Source organism: Phyllobates terribilis, unplaced genomic scaffold (assembly GCF_046119375.1).
Source record: "Phyllobates terribilis strain yellow unplaced genomic scaffold, ASM4611937v1 Scaffold_1__5_contigs__length_1240528914, whole genome shotgun sequence".
Lineage (NCBI taxonomy): Eukaryota > Metazoa > Chordata > Amphibia > Anura > Dendrobatidae > Phyllobates > Phyllobates terribilis.
In genome coordinates this window covers 676,321,624-676,340,333 of record NW_027362761.1, presented here as the reverse complement: position 1 = coordinate 676,340,333, position 18,710 = coordinate 676,321,624, and positions in this window count along the sequence as shown.

The following is an 18,710-nucleotide window of genomic DNA, read 5'->3' as shown; positions in this document are numbered from 1 at the left end:
ATTTTTCTCGGAATTCCGCTGATGTTTAACAATGCTTTGAAACTCTTCCATTGTCAAGGAATTCCTCTGTAGTTTAACAATGCTTTGGAACTCTTCCATTGTTCTCGGAATTCTGCTGAAGTTTAAAAATGCTATGGAATTCTTCCATTGTTCTCATAATTCCGCTAATGTTTAAAAATGCATTGCAACTCTTCCATTGTTCAAGGAATTCCGCTGTAGTTTAACAATGCTTTGGAACTCTTCCATTGTTCTCGAAATTCCGCTGAAGTTTAACAATGCTTTGGAACTATTCCATTGTTCTCACAATTCTGCTGAAGTGTGAAAATGCTTTAGAACTCTTCCATTGTTCTCAGAATTCCGCTAATGATTAACAATGCATTGCAACTCTTCCATTGTTCTCAGAATTCCGATGATGTTTAACAATGCTTTGGAACTCTTCTATTTTTCTCGGAAATCCGCTGATGTTTAGCAATGCTTTGGAACTCTTCCATTGTTTTTGAAATTCCGCTGATGTTTAACAATGCTTTGGAACTCTTCCAAAGTTCTCAGAATTCTGCTGAAGTTGAAAAATGCTTTGGAACTCTTCCATTGTTCTCAGAATTCCACTGATGTTTAAAAATGCTTTGGAACTCTTCCATTCTACTCGGAATGCCGCTGAAGTTTAAAAAAGCTTTGGAACTCTTCCATTGTTCTCGGAATTCCGCTGAATTTTAAAAATGCTTTGGAACTCTTCCATTGTTCTCGGAATTCCGTTGATGTTTAACAATCCTTTGGATCTCTTAGATTGTTCACCAAATTCTGCTGAAGTTTAAAGATGCTTTGGAACTCTTCCATTGTTCTCGGAATTCCGCTGATGTTTAACAATGCTTTGAAACTCTTCCATTGTTCAAGGAATTACGGTGTAGTTTAACAATGCTTTGGAACTCTTCCATTGTTCTCGGAATTCTGCTGAAGTTTAAAAATGCTTTGGAACTCTTCCTTTGTTCTCAGAATTCCGCTGATGTTTAATATTTCATTTGGAACTCTTCCATTGTTCTCAGTATTCCGCTAATGTTTAACAATGCATTACAACTCTTCCATTGTTCAAGGAATTCCGCTGTAGTTTAACAATGCTTTGGAACTCATCCATTGTTCTAGAAATTCCGCTGAAGTTTAACAATGCTTTGGAACTCTTCCATTGTTCTCGGAATTCTGCTGAAGTGTGAACATGCTTTAGAACTCTTCCAATGTTCTCAGAATTCCGCTAATGTTTAACAATGCATTGCAACTCTTCCATTGTTCTCAGAATTCCGATGATGTTTAACAATGCTTTGGAACTCTTCCATTTTTCTCGGAAATCCGCTCATGTTTAGCAATGCTTTGGAACTCTTCCATTGTTCTTTTAATTCCGCTGATGTTTAACAATGCTTTTGGAACTCTTCCATTGTTTTCGAAATTCCGCTGATGTTTAACAATGCTTTGGAACTCTTCCAATGTTCTCAGAATTCCGCTGAAGTTGAAAAATGCTTTGGAACTCTTCCATTGTTCTCAGAATTCCACTGATGTTTAAAAATGCTTTGGAACTCTTCCATTGTACTCGGAATTCCGCTGAAGTTTAAAAAAGCTTTGGAACTCTTCCATTGTTCTCGGAATTCCGCTGATGATTTACAATCCATTGGATCTCTTAGATTGTTCACCAAATTCTGCTGAAGTTTAAAGATGCTTTGGAGCTCTTCCATTGTTCTCGGAATTCCGCTGATGTTTAACAATGCTTTGAAACTCTTCCAATGTTCAAGGAATTCCGCTGTAGTTTAACAATGCTTTGGAACTCTTCCATTGTTCTCGGAATTCTGCTGAAGTTTAAAAATGCTTTGGAATTCTTCCATTGTTCTCAGAATTCCGCTGATGTTTAATATTTCATTTGGAACTCTTCCATTGTTCTCAGAATTCCGCTAATGTTTAACAATGCATTGCAACTCTTCCATTGTTCAAGGAATTCCGCTGTAGTTTAACAATGCTTTGGAACTCTTCCATTGTTCTCAAAATTCCGCTGAAGTTTAACAATGCTTTGGAACTATTCCATTGTTCTCACAATTCTGCTGAAGTGTGAAAATGCTTTAGAACTCTTCCATTGTTCTCAGAATTCCGCTAATGTTTAACAATGCATTGCAACTCTTCCATTCTTCTCAGAATTCCGATGATCTTTAACAATGCTTTGGAACTCTTCTATTTTTCTCAGAAATCCGCTGATGTTTAGCAATGCTTTGGAACTCTTCCATTGTTCTTGGAATTCCTCTGATGTTTAACAATGCTTTTGGAACTCTTCCATTGTTTTCAAAATTCCGCTGATGTTTAACAATGCTTTGGAACTCTTCCAATGTTCTCAGAATTCCGCTGAAGATGAAAAATGCTTTGGAACTCTTCCATTGTTCTCGGAATTCTGCTGAAGTTTAAAAATGCTTTGGAACTCATCCATTGTTTTCGGAATTCCGCTGATGTTTAACAATCCTTTGGATCTTTTCTATTGTTCACCAAATTCTGCTGAAGTTTAAAGATGCTTTGGAACTCTTCCATTGTTCTCGGAATTCCGCTGATGTTTAACAATGCTTTGGAACTCTTACATTGTTCTCGGAATTCTGCTGAAGTTTAAAAGTGCTTTGGAACTCTTCCATTGTTCTCGGAATTCCGCTGATGTTTAACAATCTTTTGGATCTCTTAGATTGTTCACCAAATTCTGCTGAAGTTTAAAGATGCTTTGGAGCTCTTCCATTGTTCTCGGAATTCCGCTGATGTTTAACAATGCTTTGAAACTCTTCCATTGTCAAGGAATTCCTCTGTAGTTTAACAATGCTTTGGAAATCTTCCATTGTTCTCGGAATTCTGCTGAAGTTTTAAAATGCTTTGGAATTCTTCCATTGTTCTCAGAATTCCGCCAATGTTTAACAATGCATTGCAACTCTTCCATTGTTCAAGGAATTCCGCTGTAGTTTAACAATGCTTTGGAACTCTTCCATTGTTCTCGAAATTCCGCTGAAGTTTAACAATGCTTTGGAACTATTCCATTGTTCTCACAATTCTGCGGAAGTGTGAAAATGCTTTAGAACTCTTCCATTGTTCTCAGAATTCCGCTAATGTTTAACAATGCATTGCAACTCTTCCATTGTTCTCAGAATTCCGATGATGTTTAACAATGCTTTGGAACTCTTCTATTTTTCTCGGAAATCCGCTGATGTTTAGCAATGCTTTGGAACTCTTCCATTGTTCTTGGAATTCCGCTGATGTTTAACAATGCTTTTGGAACTCTTCCATTGTTTTTGAAATTCCCCTGATGTTTAACAATGCTTTGGAACTCTTCCAATGTTCTCAGAATTCTGGTGAAGTTGAAAAATGCTTTGGAACTCTTCCATTGTTCTCAGAATTCCACTGATGTTTAAAAATGCTTTGGAACTCTTCCATTCTACTCGGAATGCCGCTGAAGTTTAAAACAGCTTTGGAACTCTTCCATTGTTCTCGGAATTCCGCTGAAGTTTAAAAATGCTTTGGAACTCTTCCATTGTTCTCGGAATTCCGCTGATGTTTAACAATCCTTTGGATCTCTTAGATTGTTCACCAAATTCTGCTGAAGTTTAAAGATGCTTTGGAACTCTTCCATTGTTCTCGGAATTCCGCTGATGTTTAACAATGCTTTGAAACTCTTCCATTGTTCAAGGAATTCCGGTGTAGTTTAACAATGCTTTGGAACTCTTCCATTGTTCTCGGAATTCTGCTGAAGTTTAAAAATGCTTTGGAACTCTTCCTTTGTTCTCAGAATTCCGCTGATGTTTAATATTTCATTTGGAACTCTTCCATTGTTCTCAGTATTCCGCTAATGTTTAACAATGCATTACAACTCTTCCATTTTCAAGGAATTCCGCTGTAGTTTAACAATGCTTTGGAACTCATCCATTGTTCTAGAAATTCCGCTGAAGTTTAACAATGCTTTGGAACTCTTCCATTGTTCTCGGAATTCTGCTGAAGTGTGAACATGCTTTAGAACTCTTCCAATGTTCTCAGAATTCCGCTAATGTTTAACAATGCATTGCAACTCTTCCATTGTTCTCAGAATTCCGATGATGTTTATCAATGCTTTGGAACTCTTCCATTTTTCTCGGAAATCCGCTCATGTTTAACAATGCTTTGAAACTCTTCCAATGTTCAAGGAATTCCGCTGTAGTTTAACAATGCTTTGGAACTCTTCCATTGTTCTCGGAATTCTGCTGAAGTTTAAAAATGCTATGGAATTCTTCCATTGTTCTCAGAATTCCGCTAATGTTTAACAATGCATTGCAACTCTTCCATTGTTCAAGGAATTCCGCTGTAGTTTAACAATGCTTTGGAACTCTTCCATTGTTCTCGAAATTCCGCTGAAGTTTAACAATGCTTTGGAACTATTCCATTGTTCTCACAATTCTGCTGAAGTGTGAAAATGCTTTAGAACTCTTACATTGTTCTCAGAATTCCGCTAATGTTTAACAATGCATTGCAACTCTTCCATTGTTCTCAGAATTCCGATAATGTTTAACAATGCTTTGGAACTCTTCTATTTTTCTCGGAAATCCGCTGATGTTTAGCAATGCTTTGGAACTCTTCCATTGTTCTTGGAATTCCGCTGATGTTTAACAATGCTTTTGGAACTCTTCCATTGTTTTTGAAATTCCGCTGATGTTTAACAATGCTTTGGAACTCTTCCAGTGTTCTCAGAATTCTGCTGAAGTTGAAAAATGCTTTGGAACTCTTCCATTCTACTCGGAATGCCGCTGAAGTTTAAAAATGCTTTGGAACTCTTCCATTGTTCTCGGAATTCCGCTGATGTTTAACAATCCTTTGGATCTCTTAGATTGTTCACCAAATTCTGCTGAAGTTTAAAGATGCTTTGGAGCTCTTCCATTGTTCTCGGAATTTCGCTGATGTTTAACAATGCTTTGAAACTCTTCCATTGTCAAGGAATTCCGCTGTAGTTTAACAATGCTTTGGAACTCTTCCATTGTTCTCAGAATTCTGTTGATGTTTAATATTTCATTTGGAACTCTTCCATTGTTCTCAGAATTCCGCTAATGTTTAACAATGCATTGCAACTCTTCCATTGTTCAAGGAATTCCGCTGTAGTTTAACAATGCTTTGGAACTTTTCCATTGTTCTCGAAATTCCGCTGAAGTTTAACAATGCTTTGGAACTATTCCATTGTTCTCACAATTCTGCGGAAGTGTGAAAATGCTTTAGAACTCTTCCATTGTTCTCAGAATTCCGCTAATGTTTAACAATGCATTGCAACTCTTCCATTGTTCTCAGAATTCCGATGATGTTTAACAATGCTTTGGAGCTCTTCTATTTTTCTCGGAAATCCGCTGATGTTTAGCAATGCTTTGGAACTCTTCCATTGTTCTTGGAATTCCGCTGATGTTTAACAATGCTTTTGGAACTCTTCCATTGTTTTCAAAATTCCGCTGATGTTTAACAATCCTTTGGATCTCTTAGATTGTTCACCAAATTCTGCTGAAGTTTAAAGATGCTTTGGAACTCTTCCATTGTTCTCGGAATTCAGCTGATGTTTAACAATGCTTTGAAACTCTTCCATTGTTCAAGGAATTCCGCTGTAGTTTAACAATGCTTTGGAACTCTTCCATTGTTCTCGGAATTCTACTGAAGTTTAAAAGTGCTTTGGAACTCTTCCATTGTTCTCAGAATTCCGCTGATGTTTAACAATCCTTTGGATCTCTTAGATTGTTCACCAAATTCTGCTGAAGTTTAAAGATGCTTTGGAGCTCTTCTATTGTTCTCGGAATTCCGCTGATGTTTAACAATGCTTTGAAACTCTTCCATTGTCAAGGAATTCCTCTGTAGTTTAACAATGCTTTGGAACTCTTCCATTGTTCTCGGAATTCTGCTGAAGTTTAAAAATGCTATGGAATTCTTCCATTGTTCTCAGAATTCCGCTAATGTTTAAAAATGCATTGCAACTCTTCCATTGTTCAAGGAATTCCGCTGTAGTTTAACAATGTTTTGGAACTCTTCCATTGTTCTCGAAATTCCGCTGAAGTTTAACATTGCTTTGGAACTATTCCATTGTTCTCACAATTCTGCTGAAGTGTGAAAATGCTTTAGAACTCTTCCATTGTTCTCAGAATTCCGCTAATGTTTAACAATGCATTGCAACTCTTCCATTGTTCTCAGAATTCCGATGATGTTTAACAATGCTTTGGAACTCTTCTATTTTTCTCGGAAATCCGCTGATGTTTAGCAATGCTTTGGAACTCTTCCATTGTTCTTGGAATTCCGCTGATGTTTAACAATGCTTTTGGAACTCTTCCATTGTTTTTGAAATTCCGCTGATGTTTAACAATGCTTTGGAACTCTTCCAATGTTCTCAGAATTCTGGTGAAGTTGAAAAATGCTTTGGAACTCTTCCATTGTTCTCAGAATTCCACTGATGTTTAAAAATGCTTTGGAACTCTTCCATTCTACTCGGAATGCCGCTGAAGTTTAAAACAGCTTTGGAACTCTTCCATTGTTCTCGGAATTCCGCTGAAGTTTAAAAATGCTTTGGAACTCTTCCATTGTTCTCGGAATTCCGCTGATGTTTAACAATCCTTTGGATCTCTTAGATTGTTCACCAAATTCTGCTGAAGTTTAAAGATGCTTTGGAACTCTTCCATTGTTCTCGGAATTCCGCTGATGTTTAACAATGCTTTGAAACTCTTCCATTGTTCAAGGAATTCCGGTGTAGTTTAACAATGCTTTGGAACTCTTCCATTGTTCTCGGAATTCTGCTGAAGTTTAAAAATGCTTTGGAACTCTTCCTTTGTTCTCAGAATTCCGCTGATGTTTAATATTTCATTTGGAACTCTTCCATTGTTCTCAGTATTCCGCTAATGTTTAACAATGCATTACAACTCTTCCATTTTCAAGGAATTCCGCTGTAGTTTAACAATGCTTTGGAACTCATCCATTGTTCTAGAAATTCCGCTGAAGTTTAACAATGCTTTGGAACTCTTCCATTGTTCTCGGAATTCTGCTGAAGTGTGAACATGCTTTAGAACTCTTCCAATGTTCTCAGAATTCCGCTAATGTTTAACAATGCATTGCAACTCTTCCATTGTTCTCAGAATTCCGATGATGTTTAACAATGCTTTGGAACTCTTCCATTTTTCTCGGAAATCCGCTCATGTTTAGCAATGCTTTGGAACTCTTCCATTGTTCTTTTAATTCCGCTGATGTTTAACAATGCTTTTGGAACTCTTCCATTGTTTTCGAAATTCCGCTGATGTTTAACAATGCTTTGGAACTCTTCCAATGTTCTCAGAATTCCGCTGAAGTTGAAAAATGCTTTGGAACTCTTCCATTGTTCTCAGAATTCCACTGATGTTTAAAAATGCTTTGGAACTCTTCCATTGTACTCGGAATTCCGCTGAAGTTTAAAAAAGCTTTGGAACTCTTCCATTGTTCTCGGAATTCCGCTGATGATTTACAATCCATTGGATCTCTTAGATTGTTCACCAAATTCTGCTGAAGTTTAAAGATGCTTTGGAGCTCTTCCATTGTTCTCGGAATTCTGCTGAAGTTTAAAAATGCTTTGGAACTCTTCCTTTGTTCTCAGAATTCCGCTGATGTTTAATATTTCATTTGGAACTCTTCCATTGTTCTCAGTATTCCGCTAATGTTTAACAATGCATTACAACTCTTCCATTTTCAAGGAATTCCGCTGTAGTTTAACAATGCTTTGGAACTCATCCATTGTTCTAGAAATTCCGCTGAAGTTTAACAATGCTTTGGAACTCTTCCATTGTTCTCGGAATTCTGCTGAAGTGTGAACATGCTTTAGAACTCTTCCAATGTTCTCAGAATTCCGCTAATGTTTAACAATGCATTGCAACTCTTCCATTGTTCTCAGAATTCCGATGATGTTTAACAATGCTTTGGAACTCTTCCATTTTTCTCGGAAATCCGCTCATGTTTAGCAATGCTTTGGAACTCTTCCATTGTTCTTTTAATTCCGCTGATGTTTAACAATGCTTTTGGAACTCTTCCATTGTTTTCGAAATTCCGCTGATGTTTAACAATGCTTTGGAACTCTTCCAATGTTCTCAGAATTCCGCTGAAGTTGAAAAATGCTTTGGAACTCTTCCATTGTTCTCAGAATTCCGCTGATGTTTAACAATGCTTTGAAACTCTTAAAATGTTCAAGGAATTCCGCTGTAGTTTAACAATGCTTTGGAACTCTTCCATTGTTCTCGGAATTCTGCTGAAGTTTAAAAATGCTTTGGAATTCTTCCATTGTTCTCAGAATTCCGCTGATGTTTAATATTTCATTTGGAACTCTTCCATTGTTCTCAGAATTCCGCTAATGTTTAACAATGCATTGCAACTCTTCCATTGTTCAAGGAATTCCGCTGTAGTTTAACAATGCTTTGGAACTCTTCCATTGTTCTCAAAATTCCGCTGAAGTTTAACAATGCTTTGGAACTATTCCATTGTTCTCACAATTCTGCTGAAGTGTGAAAATGCTTTAGAACTCTTCCATTGTTCTCAGAATTCCGCTAATGTTTAACAATGCATTGCAACTCTTCCATTCTTCTCAGAATTCCGATGATCTTTAACAATGCTTTGGAACTCTTCTATTTTTCTCAGAAATCCGCTGATGTTTAGCAATGCTTTGGAACTCTTCCATTGTTCTTGGAATTCCTCTGATGTTTAACAATGCTTTTGGAACTCTTCCATTGTTTTCAAAATTCCGCTGATGTTTAACAATGCTTTGGAACTCTTCCAATGTTCTCAGAATTCCGCTGAAGATGAAAAATGCTTTGGAACTCTTCCATTGTTCTCGGAATTCTGCTGAAGTTTAAAAATGCTTTGGAACTCATCCATTGTTTTCGGAATTCCGCTGATGTTTAACAATCCTTTGGATCTTTTCTATTGTTCACCAAATTCTGCTGAAGTTTAAAGATGCTTTGGAACTCTTCCATTGTTCTCGGAATTCCGCTGATGTTTAACAATGCTTTGGAACTCTTACATTGTTCTCGGAATTCTGCTGAAGTTTAAAAGTGCTTTGGAACTCTTCCATTGTTCTCGGAATTCCGCTGATGTTTAACAATCTTTTGGATCTCTTAGATTGTTCACCAAATTCTGCTGAAGTTTAAAGATGCTTTGGAGCTCTTCCATTGTTCTCGGAATTCCGCTGATGTTTAACAATGCTTTGAAACTCTTCCATTGTCAAGGAATTCCTCTGTAGTTTAACAATGCTTTGGAAATCTTCCATTGTTCTCGGAATTCTGCTGAAGTTTTAAAATGCTTTGGAATTCTTCCATTGTTCTCAGAATTCCGCCAATGTTTAACAATGCATTGCAACTCTTCCATTGTTCAAGGAATTCCGCTGTAGTTTAACAATGCTTTGGAACTCTTCCATTGTTCTCGAAATTCCGCTGAAGTTTAACAATGCTTTGGAACTATTCCATTGTTCTCACAATTCTGCGGAAGTGTGAAAATGCTTTAGAACTCTTCCATTGTTCTCAGAATTCCGCTAATGTTTAACAATGCATTGCAACTCTTCCATTGTTCTCAGAATTCCGATGATGTTTAACAATGCTTTGGAACTCTTCTATTTTTCTCGGAAATCCGCTGATGTTTAGCAATGCTTTGGAACTCTTCCATTGTTCTTGGAATTCCGCTGATGTTTAACAATGCTTTTGGAACTCTTCCATTGTTTTTGAAATTCCGCTGATGTTTAACAATGCTTTGGAACTCTTCCAATGTTCTCAGAATTCTGGTGAAGTTGAAAAATGCTTTGGAACTCTTCCATTGTTCTCAGAATTCCACTGATGTTTAAAAATGCTTTGGAACTCTTCCATTCTACTCGGAATGCCGCTGAAGTTTAAAACAGCTTTGGAACTCTTCCATTGTTCTCGGAATTCCGCTGAAGTTTAAAAATGCTTTGGAACTCTTCCATTGTTCTCGGAATTCCGCTGATGTTTAACAATCCTTTGGATCTCTTAGATTGTTCACCAAATTCTGCTGAAGTTTAAAGATGCTTTGGAACTCTTCCATTGTTCTCGGAATTCCGCTGATGTTTAACAATGCTTTGAAACTCTTCCATTGTTCAAGGAATTCCGGTGTAGTTTAACAATGCTTTGGAACTCTTCCATTGTTCTCGGAATTCTGCTGAAGTTTAAAAATGCTTTGGAACTCTTCCTTTGTTCTCAGAATTCCGCTGATGTTTAATATTTCATTTGGAACTCTTCCATTGTTCTCAGTATTCCGCTAATGTTTAACAATGCATTACAACTCTTCCATTTTCAAGGAATTCCGCTGTAGTTTAACAATGCTTTGGAACTCATCCATTGTTCTAGAAATTCCGCTGAAGTTTAACAATGCTTTGGAACTCTTCCATTGTTCTCGGAATTCTGCTGAAGTGTGAACATGCTTTAGAACTCTTCCAATGTTCTCAGAATTCCGCTAATGTTTAACAATGCATTGCAACTCTTCCATTGTTCTCAGAATTCCGATGATGTTTATCAATGCTTTGGAACTCTTCCATTTTTCTCGGAAATCCGCTCATGTTTAACAATGCTTTGAAACTCTTCCAATGTTCAAGGAATTCCGCTGTAGTTTAACAATGCTTTGGAACTCTTCCATTGTTCTCGGAATTCTGCTGAAGTTTAAAAATGCTATGGAATTCTTCCATTGTTCTCAGAATTCCGCTAATGTTTAACAATGCATTGCAACTCTTCCATTGTTCAAGGAATTCCGCTGTAGTTTAACAATGCTTTGGAACTCTTCCATTGTTCTCGAAATTCCGCTGAAGTTTAACAATGCTTTGGAACTATTCCATTGTTCTCACAATTCTGCTGAAGTGTGAAAATGCTTTAGAACTCTTACATTGTTCTCAGAATTCCGCTAATGTTTAACAATGCATTGCAACTCTTCCATTGTTCTCAGAATTCCGATAATGTTTAACAATGCTTTGGAACTCTTCTATTTTTCTCGGAAATCCGCTGATGTTTAGCAATGCTTTGGAACTCTTCCATTGTTCTTGGAATTCCGCTGATGTTTAACAATGCTTTTGGAACTCTTCCATTGTTTTTGAAATTCCGCTGATGTTTAACAATGCTTTGGAACTCTTCCAGTGTTCTCAGAATTCTGCTGAAGTTGAAAAATGCTTTGGAACTCTTCCATTCTACTCGGAATGCCGCTGAAGTTTAAAAATGCTTTGGAACTCTTCCATTGTTCTCGGAATTCCGCTGATGTTTAACAATCCTTTGGATCTCTTAGATTGTTCACCAAATTCTGCTGAAGTTTAAAGATGCTTTGGAGCTCTTCCATTGTTCTCGGAATTTCGCTGATGTTTAACAATGCTTTGAAACTCTTCCATTGTCAAGGAATTCCGCTGTAGTTTAACAATGCTTTGGAACTCTTCCATTGTTCTCAGAATTCTGTTGATGTTTAATATTTCATTTGGAACTCTTCCATTGTTCTCAGAATTCCGCTAATGTTTAACAATGCATTGCAACTCTTCCATTGTTCAAGGAATTCCGCTGTAGTTTAACAATGCTTTGGAACTTTTCCATTGTTCTCGAAATTCCGCTGAAGTTTAACAATGCTTTGGAACTATTCCATTGTTCTCACAATTCTGCGGAAGTGTGAAAATGCTTTAGAACTCTTCCATTGTTCTCAGAATTCCGCTAATGTTTAACAATGCATTGCAACTCTTCCATTGTTCTCAGAATTCCGATGATGTTTAACAATGCTTTGGAGCTCTTCTATTTTTCTCGGAAATCCGCTGATGTTTAGCAATGCTTTGGAACTCTTCCATTGTTCTTGGAATTCCGCTGATGTTTAACAATGCTTTTGGAACTCTTCCATTGTTTTCAAAATTCCGCTGATGTTTAACAATCCTTTGGATCTCTTAGATTGTTCACCAAATTCTGCTGAAGTTTAAAGATGCTTTGGAACTCTTCCATTGTTCTCGGAATTCAGCTGATGTTTAACAATGCTTTGAAACTCTTCCATTGTTCAAGGAATTCCGCTGTAGTTTAACAATGCTTTGGAACTCTTCCATTGTTCTCGGAATTCTACTGAAGTTTAAAAGTGCTTTGGAACTCTTCCATTGTTCTCAGAATTCCGCTGATGTTTAACAATCCTTTGGATCTCTTAGATTGTTCACCAAATTCTGCTGAAGTTTAAAGATGCTTTGGAGCTCTTCTATTGTTCTCGGAATTCCGCTGATGTTTAACAATGCTTTGAAACTCTTCCATTGTCAAGGAATTCCTCTGTAGTTTAACAATGCTTTGGAACTCTTCCATTGTTCTCGGAATTCTGCTGAAGTTTAAAAATGCTATGGAATTCTTCCATTGTTCTCAGAATTCCGCTAATGTTTAAAAATGCATTGCAACTCTTCCATTGTTCAAGGAATTCCGCTGTAGTTTAACAATGCTTTGGAACTCTTCCATTGTTCTCGAAATTCCGCTGAAGTTTAACAATGCTTTGGAACTATTCCATTGTTCTCACAATTCTGCTGAAGTGTGAAAATGCTTTAGAACTCTTCCATTGTTCTCAGAATTCCGCTAATGTTTAACAATGCATTGCAACTCTTCCATTGTTCTCAGAATTCCGATGATGTTTAACAATGCTTTGGAACTCTTCTATTTTTCTCGGAAATCCGCTGATGTTTAGCAATGCTTTGGAACTCTTCCATTGTTCTTGGAATTCCGCTGATGTTTAACAATGCTTTTGGAACTCTTCCATTGTTTTTGAAATTCCGCTGATGTTTAACAATGCTTTGGAACTCTTCCAATGTTCTCAGAATTCTGGTGAAGTTGAAAAATGCTTTGGAACTCTTCCATTGTTCTCAGAATTCCACTGATGTTTAAAAATGCTTTGGAACTCTTCCATTCTACTCGGAATGCCGCTGAAGTTTAAAACAGCTTTGGAACTCTTCCATTGTTCTCGGAATTCCGCTGAAGTTTAAAAATGCTTTGGAACTCTTCCATTGTTCTCGGAATTCCGCTGATGTTTAACAATCCTTTGGATCTCTTAGATTGTTCACCAAATTCTGCTGAAGTTTAAAGATGCTTTGGAACTCTTCCATTGTTCTCGGAATTCCGCTGATGTTTAACAATGCTTTGAAACTCTTCCATTGTTCAAGGAATTCCGGTGTAGTTTAACAATGCTTTGGAACTCTTCCATTGTTCTCGGAATTCTGCTGAAGTTTAAAAATGCTTTGGAACTCTTCCTTTGTTCTCAGAATTCCGCTGATGTTTAATATTTCATTTGGAACTCTTCCATTGTTCTCAGTATTCCGCTAATGTTTAACAATGCATTACAACTCTTCCATTTTCAAGGAATTCCGCTGTAGTTTAACAATGCTTTGGAACTCATCCATTGTTCTAGAAATTCCGCTGAAGTTTAACAATGCTTTGGAACTCTTCCATTGTTCTCGGAATTCTGCTGAAGTGTGAACATGCTTTAGAACTCTTCCAATGTTCTCAGAATTCCGCTAATGTTTAACAATGCATTGCAACTCTTCCATTGTTCTCAGAATTCCGATGATGTTTATCAATGCTTTGGAACTCTTCCATTTTTCTCGGAAATCCGCTCATGTTTAACAATGCTTTGAAACTCTTCCAATGTTCAAGGAATTCCGCTGTAGTTTAACAATGCTTTGGAACTCTTCCATTGTTCTCGGAATTCTGCTGAAGTTTAAAAATGCTATGGAATTCTTCCATTGTTCTCAGAATTCCGCTAATGTTTAACAATGCATTGCAACTCTTCCATTGTTCAAGGAATTCCGCTGTAGTTTAACAATGCTTTGGAACTCTTCCATTGTTCTCGAAATTCCGCTGAAGTTTAACAATGCTTTGGAACTATTCCATTGTTCTCACAATTCTGCTGAAGTGTGAAAATGCTTTAGAACTCTTACATTGTTCTCAGAATTCCGCTAATGTTTAACAATGCATTGCAACTCTTCCATTGTTCTCAGAATTCCGATAATGTTTAACAATGCTTTGGAACTCTTCTATTTTTCTCGGAAATCCGCTGATGTTTAGCAATGCTTTGGAACTCTTCCATTGTTCTTGGAATTCCGCTGATGTTTAACAATGCTTTTGGAACTCTTCCATTGTTTTTGAAATTCCGCTGATGTTTAACAATGCTTTGGAACTCTTCCAGTGTTCTCAGAATTCTGCTGAAGTTGAAAAATGCTTTGGAACTCTTCCATTCTACTCGGAATGCCGCTGAAGTTTAAAAATGCTTTGGAACTCTTCCATTGTTCTCGGAATTCCGCTGATGTTTAACAATCCTTTGGATCTCTTAGATTGTTCACCAAATTCTGCTGAAGTTTAAAGATGCTTTGGAGCTCTTCCATTGTTCTCGGAATTTCGCTGATGTTTAACAATGCTTTGAAACTCTTCCATTGTCAAGGAATTCCGCTGTAGTTTAACAATGCTTTGGAACTCTTCCATTGTTCTCAGAATTCTGTTGATGTTTAATATTTCATTTGGAACTCTTCCATTGTTCTCAGAATTCCGCTAATGTTTAACAATGCATTGCAACTCTTCCATTGTTCAAGGAATTCCGCTGTAGTTTAACAATGCTTTGGAACTTTTCCATTGTTCTCGAAATTCCGCTGAAGTTTAACAATGCTTTGGAACTATTCCATTGTTCTCACAATTCTGCGGAAGTGTGAAAATGCTTTAGAACTCTTCCATTGTTCTCAGAATTCCGCTAATGTTTAACAATGCATTGCAACTCTTCCATTGTTCTCAGAATTCCTATGATGTTTAACAATGCTTTGGAGCTCTTCTATTTTTCTCGGAAATCCGCTGATGTTTAGCAATGCTTTGGAACTCTTCCATTGTTCTTGGAATTCCGCTGATGTTTAACAATGCTTTTGGAACTCTTCCATTGTTTTCAAAATTCCGCTGATGTTTAACAATCCTTTGGATCTATTAGATTGTTCACCAAATTCTGCTGAAGTTTAAAGATGCTTTGGAACTCTTCCATTGTTCTCGGAATTCAGCTGATGTTTAACAATGCTTTGAAACTCTTCCATTGTTCAAGGAATTCCGCTGTAGTTTAACAATGCTTTGGAACTCTTCCATTGTTCTCGGAATTCTACTGAAGTTTAAAAGTGCTTTGGAACTCTTCCATTGTTCTCAGAATTCCGCTGATGTTTAACAATCCTTTGGATCTCTTAGATTGTTCACCAAATTCTGCTGAAGTTTAAAGATGCTTTGGAGCTCTTCTATTGTTCTCGGAATTCCGCTGATGTTTAACAATGCTTTGAAACTCTTCCATTGTCAAGGAATTCCTCTGTAGTTTAACAATGCTTTGGAACTCTTCCATTGTTCTCGGAATTCTGCTGAAGTTTAAAAATGCTATGGAATTCTTCCATTGTTCTCAGAATTCCGCTAATGTTTAAAAATGCATTGCAACTCTTCCATTGTTCAAGGAATTCCGCTGTAGTTTAACAATGCTTTGGAACTCTTCCATTGTTCTCGAAATTCCGCTGAAGTTTAACAATGCTTTGGAACTATTCCATTGTTCTCACAATTCTGCTGAAGTGTGAAAATGCTTTAGAACTCTTCCATTGTTCTCAGAATTCCGCTAATGTTTAACAATGCATTGCAACTCTTCCATTGTTCTCAGAATTCCGATGATGTTTAACAATGCTTTGGAACTCTTCTATTTTTCTCGGAAATCCGCTGATGTTTAGCAATGCTTTGGAACTCTTCCATTGTTCTTGGAATTCCGCTGATGTTTAACAATGCTTTTGGAACTCTTCCATTGTTTTTGAAATTCCGCTGATGTTTAACAATGCTTTGGAACTCTTCCAAAGTTCTCAGAATTCTGCTGAAGTTGAAAAATGCTTTGGAACTCTTCCATTGTTCTCAGAATTCCACTGATGTTTAAAAATGCTTTGGAACTCTTCCATTCTACTCGGAATGCCGCTGAAGTTTAAAAAAGCTTTGGAACTCTTCCATTGTTCTCGGAATTCCGCTGAATTTTAAAAATGCTTTGGAACTCTTCCATTGTTCTCGGAATTCCGCTGATGTTTAACAATCCTTTGGATCTCTTAGATTGTTCACCAAATTCTGCTGAAGTTTAAAGATGCTTTGGAACTCTTCCATTGTTCTCGGAATTCCGCTGATGTTTAACAATGCTTTGAAACTCTTCCATTGTTCAAGGAATTCCGGTGTAGTTTAACAATGCTTTGGAACTCTTCCATTGTTCTCAGAATTCTGCTGAAGTTTAAAAATGCTTTGGAACTCTTCCTTTGTTCTCAGAATTCCGCTGATGTTTAATATTTCATTTGGAACTCTTCCATTGTTCTCAGTATTCCGCTAATGTTTAACAATGCATTACAACTCTTCCATTGTTCAAGGAATTCCGCTGTAGTTTAACAATGCTTTGGAACTCATCCATTGTTCTAGAAATTCCGCTGAAGTTTAACAATGCTTTGGAACTCTTCCATTGTTCTCGGAATTCTGCTGAAGTGTGAACATGCTTTAGAACTCTTCCAATGTTCTCAGAATTCCGCTAATGTTTAACAATGCATTGCAACTCTTCCATTGTTCTCAGAATTCCGATGATGTTTAACAATGCTTTGGAACTCTTCCATTTTTCTCGGAAATCCGCTCATGTTTAGCAATGCTTTGGAACTCTTCCATTGTTCTTTTAATTCCGCTGATGTTTAACAATGCTTTTGGAACTCTTCCATTGTTTTCGAAATTCCGCTGATGTTTAACAATGCTTTGGAACTCTTCCAATGTTCTCAGAATTCCGCTGAAGTTGAAAAATGCTTTGGAACTCTTCCATTGTTCTCAGAATTCCACTGATGTTTAAAAATGCTTTGGAACTCTTCCATTGTACTCGGAATTCCGCTGAAGTTTAAAAAAGCTTTGGAACTCTTCCATTGTTCTCGGAATTCCGCTGATGATTTACAATCCATTGGATCTCTTAGATTGTTCACCAAATTCTGCTGAAGTTTAAAGATGCTTTGGAGCTCTTCCATTGTTCTCGGAATTCCGCTGATGTTTAACAATGCTTTGAAACTCTTCCAATGTTCAAGGAATTCCGCTGTAGTTTAACAATGCTTTGGAACTCTTCCATTGTTCTCGGAATTCTGCTGAAGTTTAAAAATGCTTTGGAATTCTTCCATTGTTCTCAGAATTCCGCTGATGTTTAATATTTCATTTGGAACTCTTCCATTGTTCTCAGAATTCCGCTAATGTTTAACAATGCATTGCAACTCTTCCATTGTTCAAGGAATTCCGCTGTAGTTTAACAATGCTTTGGAACTCTTCCATTGTTCTCAAAATTCCGCTGAAGTTTAACAATGCTTTGGAACTATTCCATTGTTCTCACAATTCTGCTGAAGTGTGAAAATGCTTTAGAACTCTTCCATTGTTCTCAGAATTCCGCTAATGTTTAACAATGCATTGCAACTCTTCCATTCTTCTCAGAATTCCGATGATCTTTAACAATGCTTTGGAACTCTTCTATTTTTCTCAGAAATCCGCTGATGTTTAGCAATGCTTTGGAACTCTTCCATTGTTCTTGGAATTCCTCTGATGTTTAACAATGCTTTTGGAACTCTTCCATTGTTTTCAAAATTCCGCTGATGTTTAACAATGCTTTGGAACTCTTCCAATGTTCTCAGAATTCCGCTGAAGATGAAAAATGCTTTGGAACTCTTCCATTGTTCTCGGAATTCTGCTGAAGTTTAAAAATGCTTTGGAACTCTTCCATTGTTCTCGGAATTCCGCTGATGTTTAACAATCCTTTGGATCTTTTCTATTGTTCACCAAATTCTGCTGAAGTTTAAAGATGCTTTGGAACTCTTCCATTGTTCTCGGAATTCCGCTGATGTTTAACAATGCTTTGGAACTCTTACATTGTTCTCGGAATTCTGCTGAAGTTTAAAAGTGCTTTGGAACTCTTCCATTGTTCTCGGAATTCCGCTGATGTTTAACAATCTTTTGGATCTCTTAGATTGTTCACCAAATTCTGCTGAAGTTTAAAGATGCTTTGGAGCTCTTCCATTGTTCTCGGAATTCCGCTGATGTTTAACAATGCTTTGAAACTCTTCCATTGTCAAGGAATTCCTCTGTAGTTTAACAATGCTTTGGAAATCTTCCATTGTTCTCGGAATTCTGCTGAAGTTTTAAAATGCTTTGGAATTCTTCCATTGTTCTCAGAATTCCGCCAATGTTTAACAATGCATTGCAACTCTTCCATTGTTCAAGGAATTCCGCTGTAGTTTAACAATGCTTTGGAACTCTTCCATTGTTCTCGAAATTCCGCTGAAGTTTAACAATGCTTTGGAACTATTCCATTGTTCTCACAATTCTGCGGAAGTGTGAAAATGCTTTAGAACTCTTCCATTGTTCTCAGAATTCCGCTAATGTTTAACAATGCATTGCAACTCTTCCATTGTTCTCAGAATTCCGATGATGTTTAACAATGCTTTGGAACTATTCTATTTTTCTCGGAAATCCGCTGATGTTTAGCAATGCTTTGGAACTCTTCCATTGTTCTTGGAATTCCGCTGATGTTTAACAATGCTTTTGGAACTCTTCCATTGTTTTTGAAATTCCGCTGATGTTTAACAATGCTTTGGAACTCTTCCAATGTTCTCAGAATTCTGGTGAAGTTGAAAAATGCTTTGGAACTCTTCCATTGTTCTCAGAATTCCACTGATG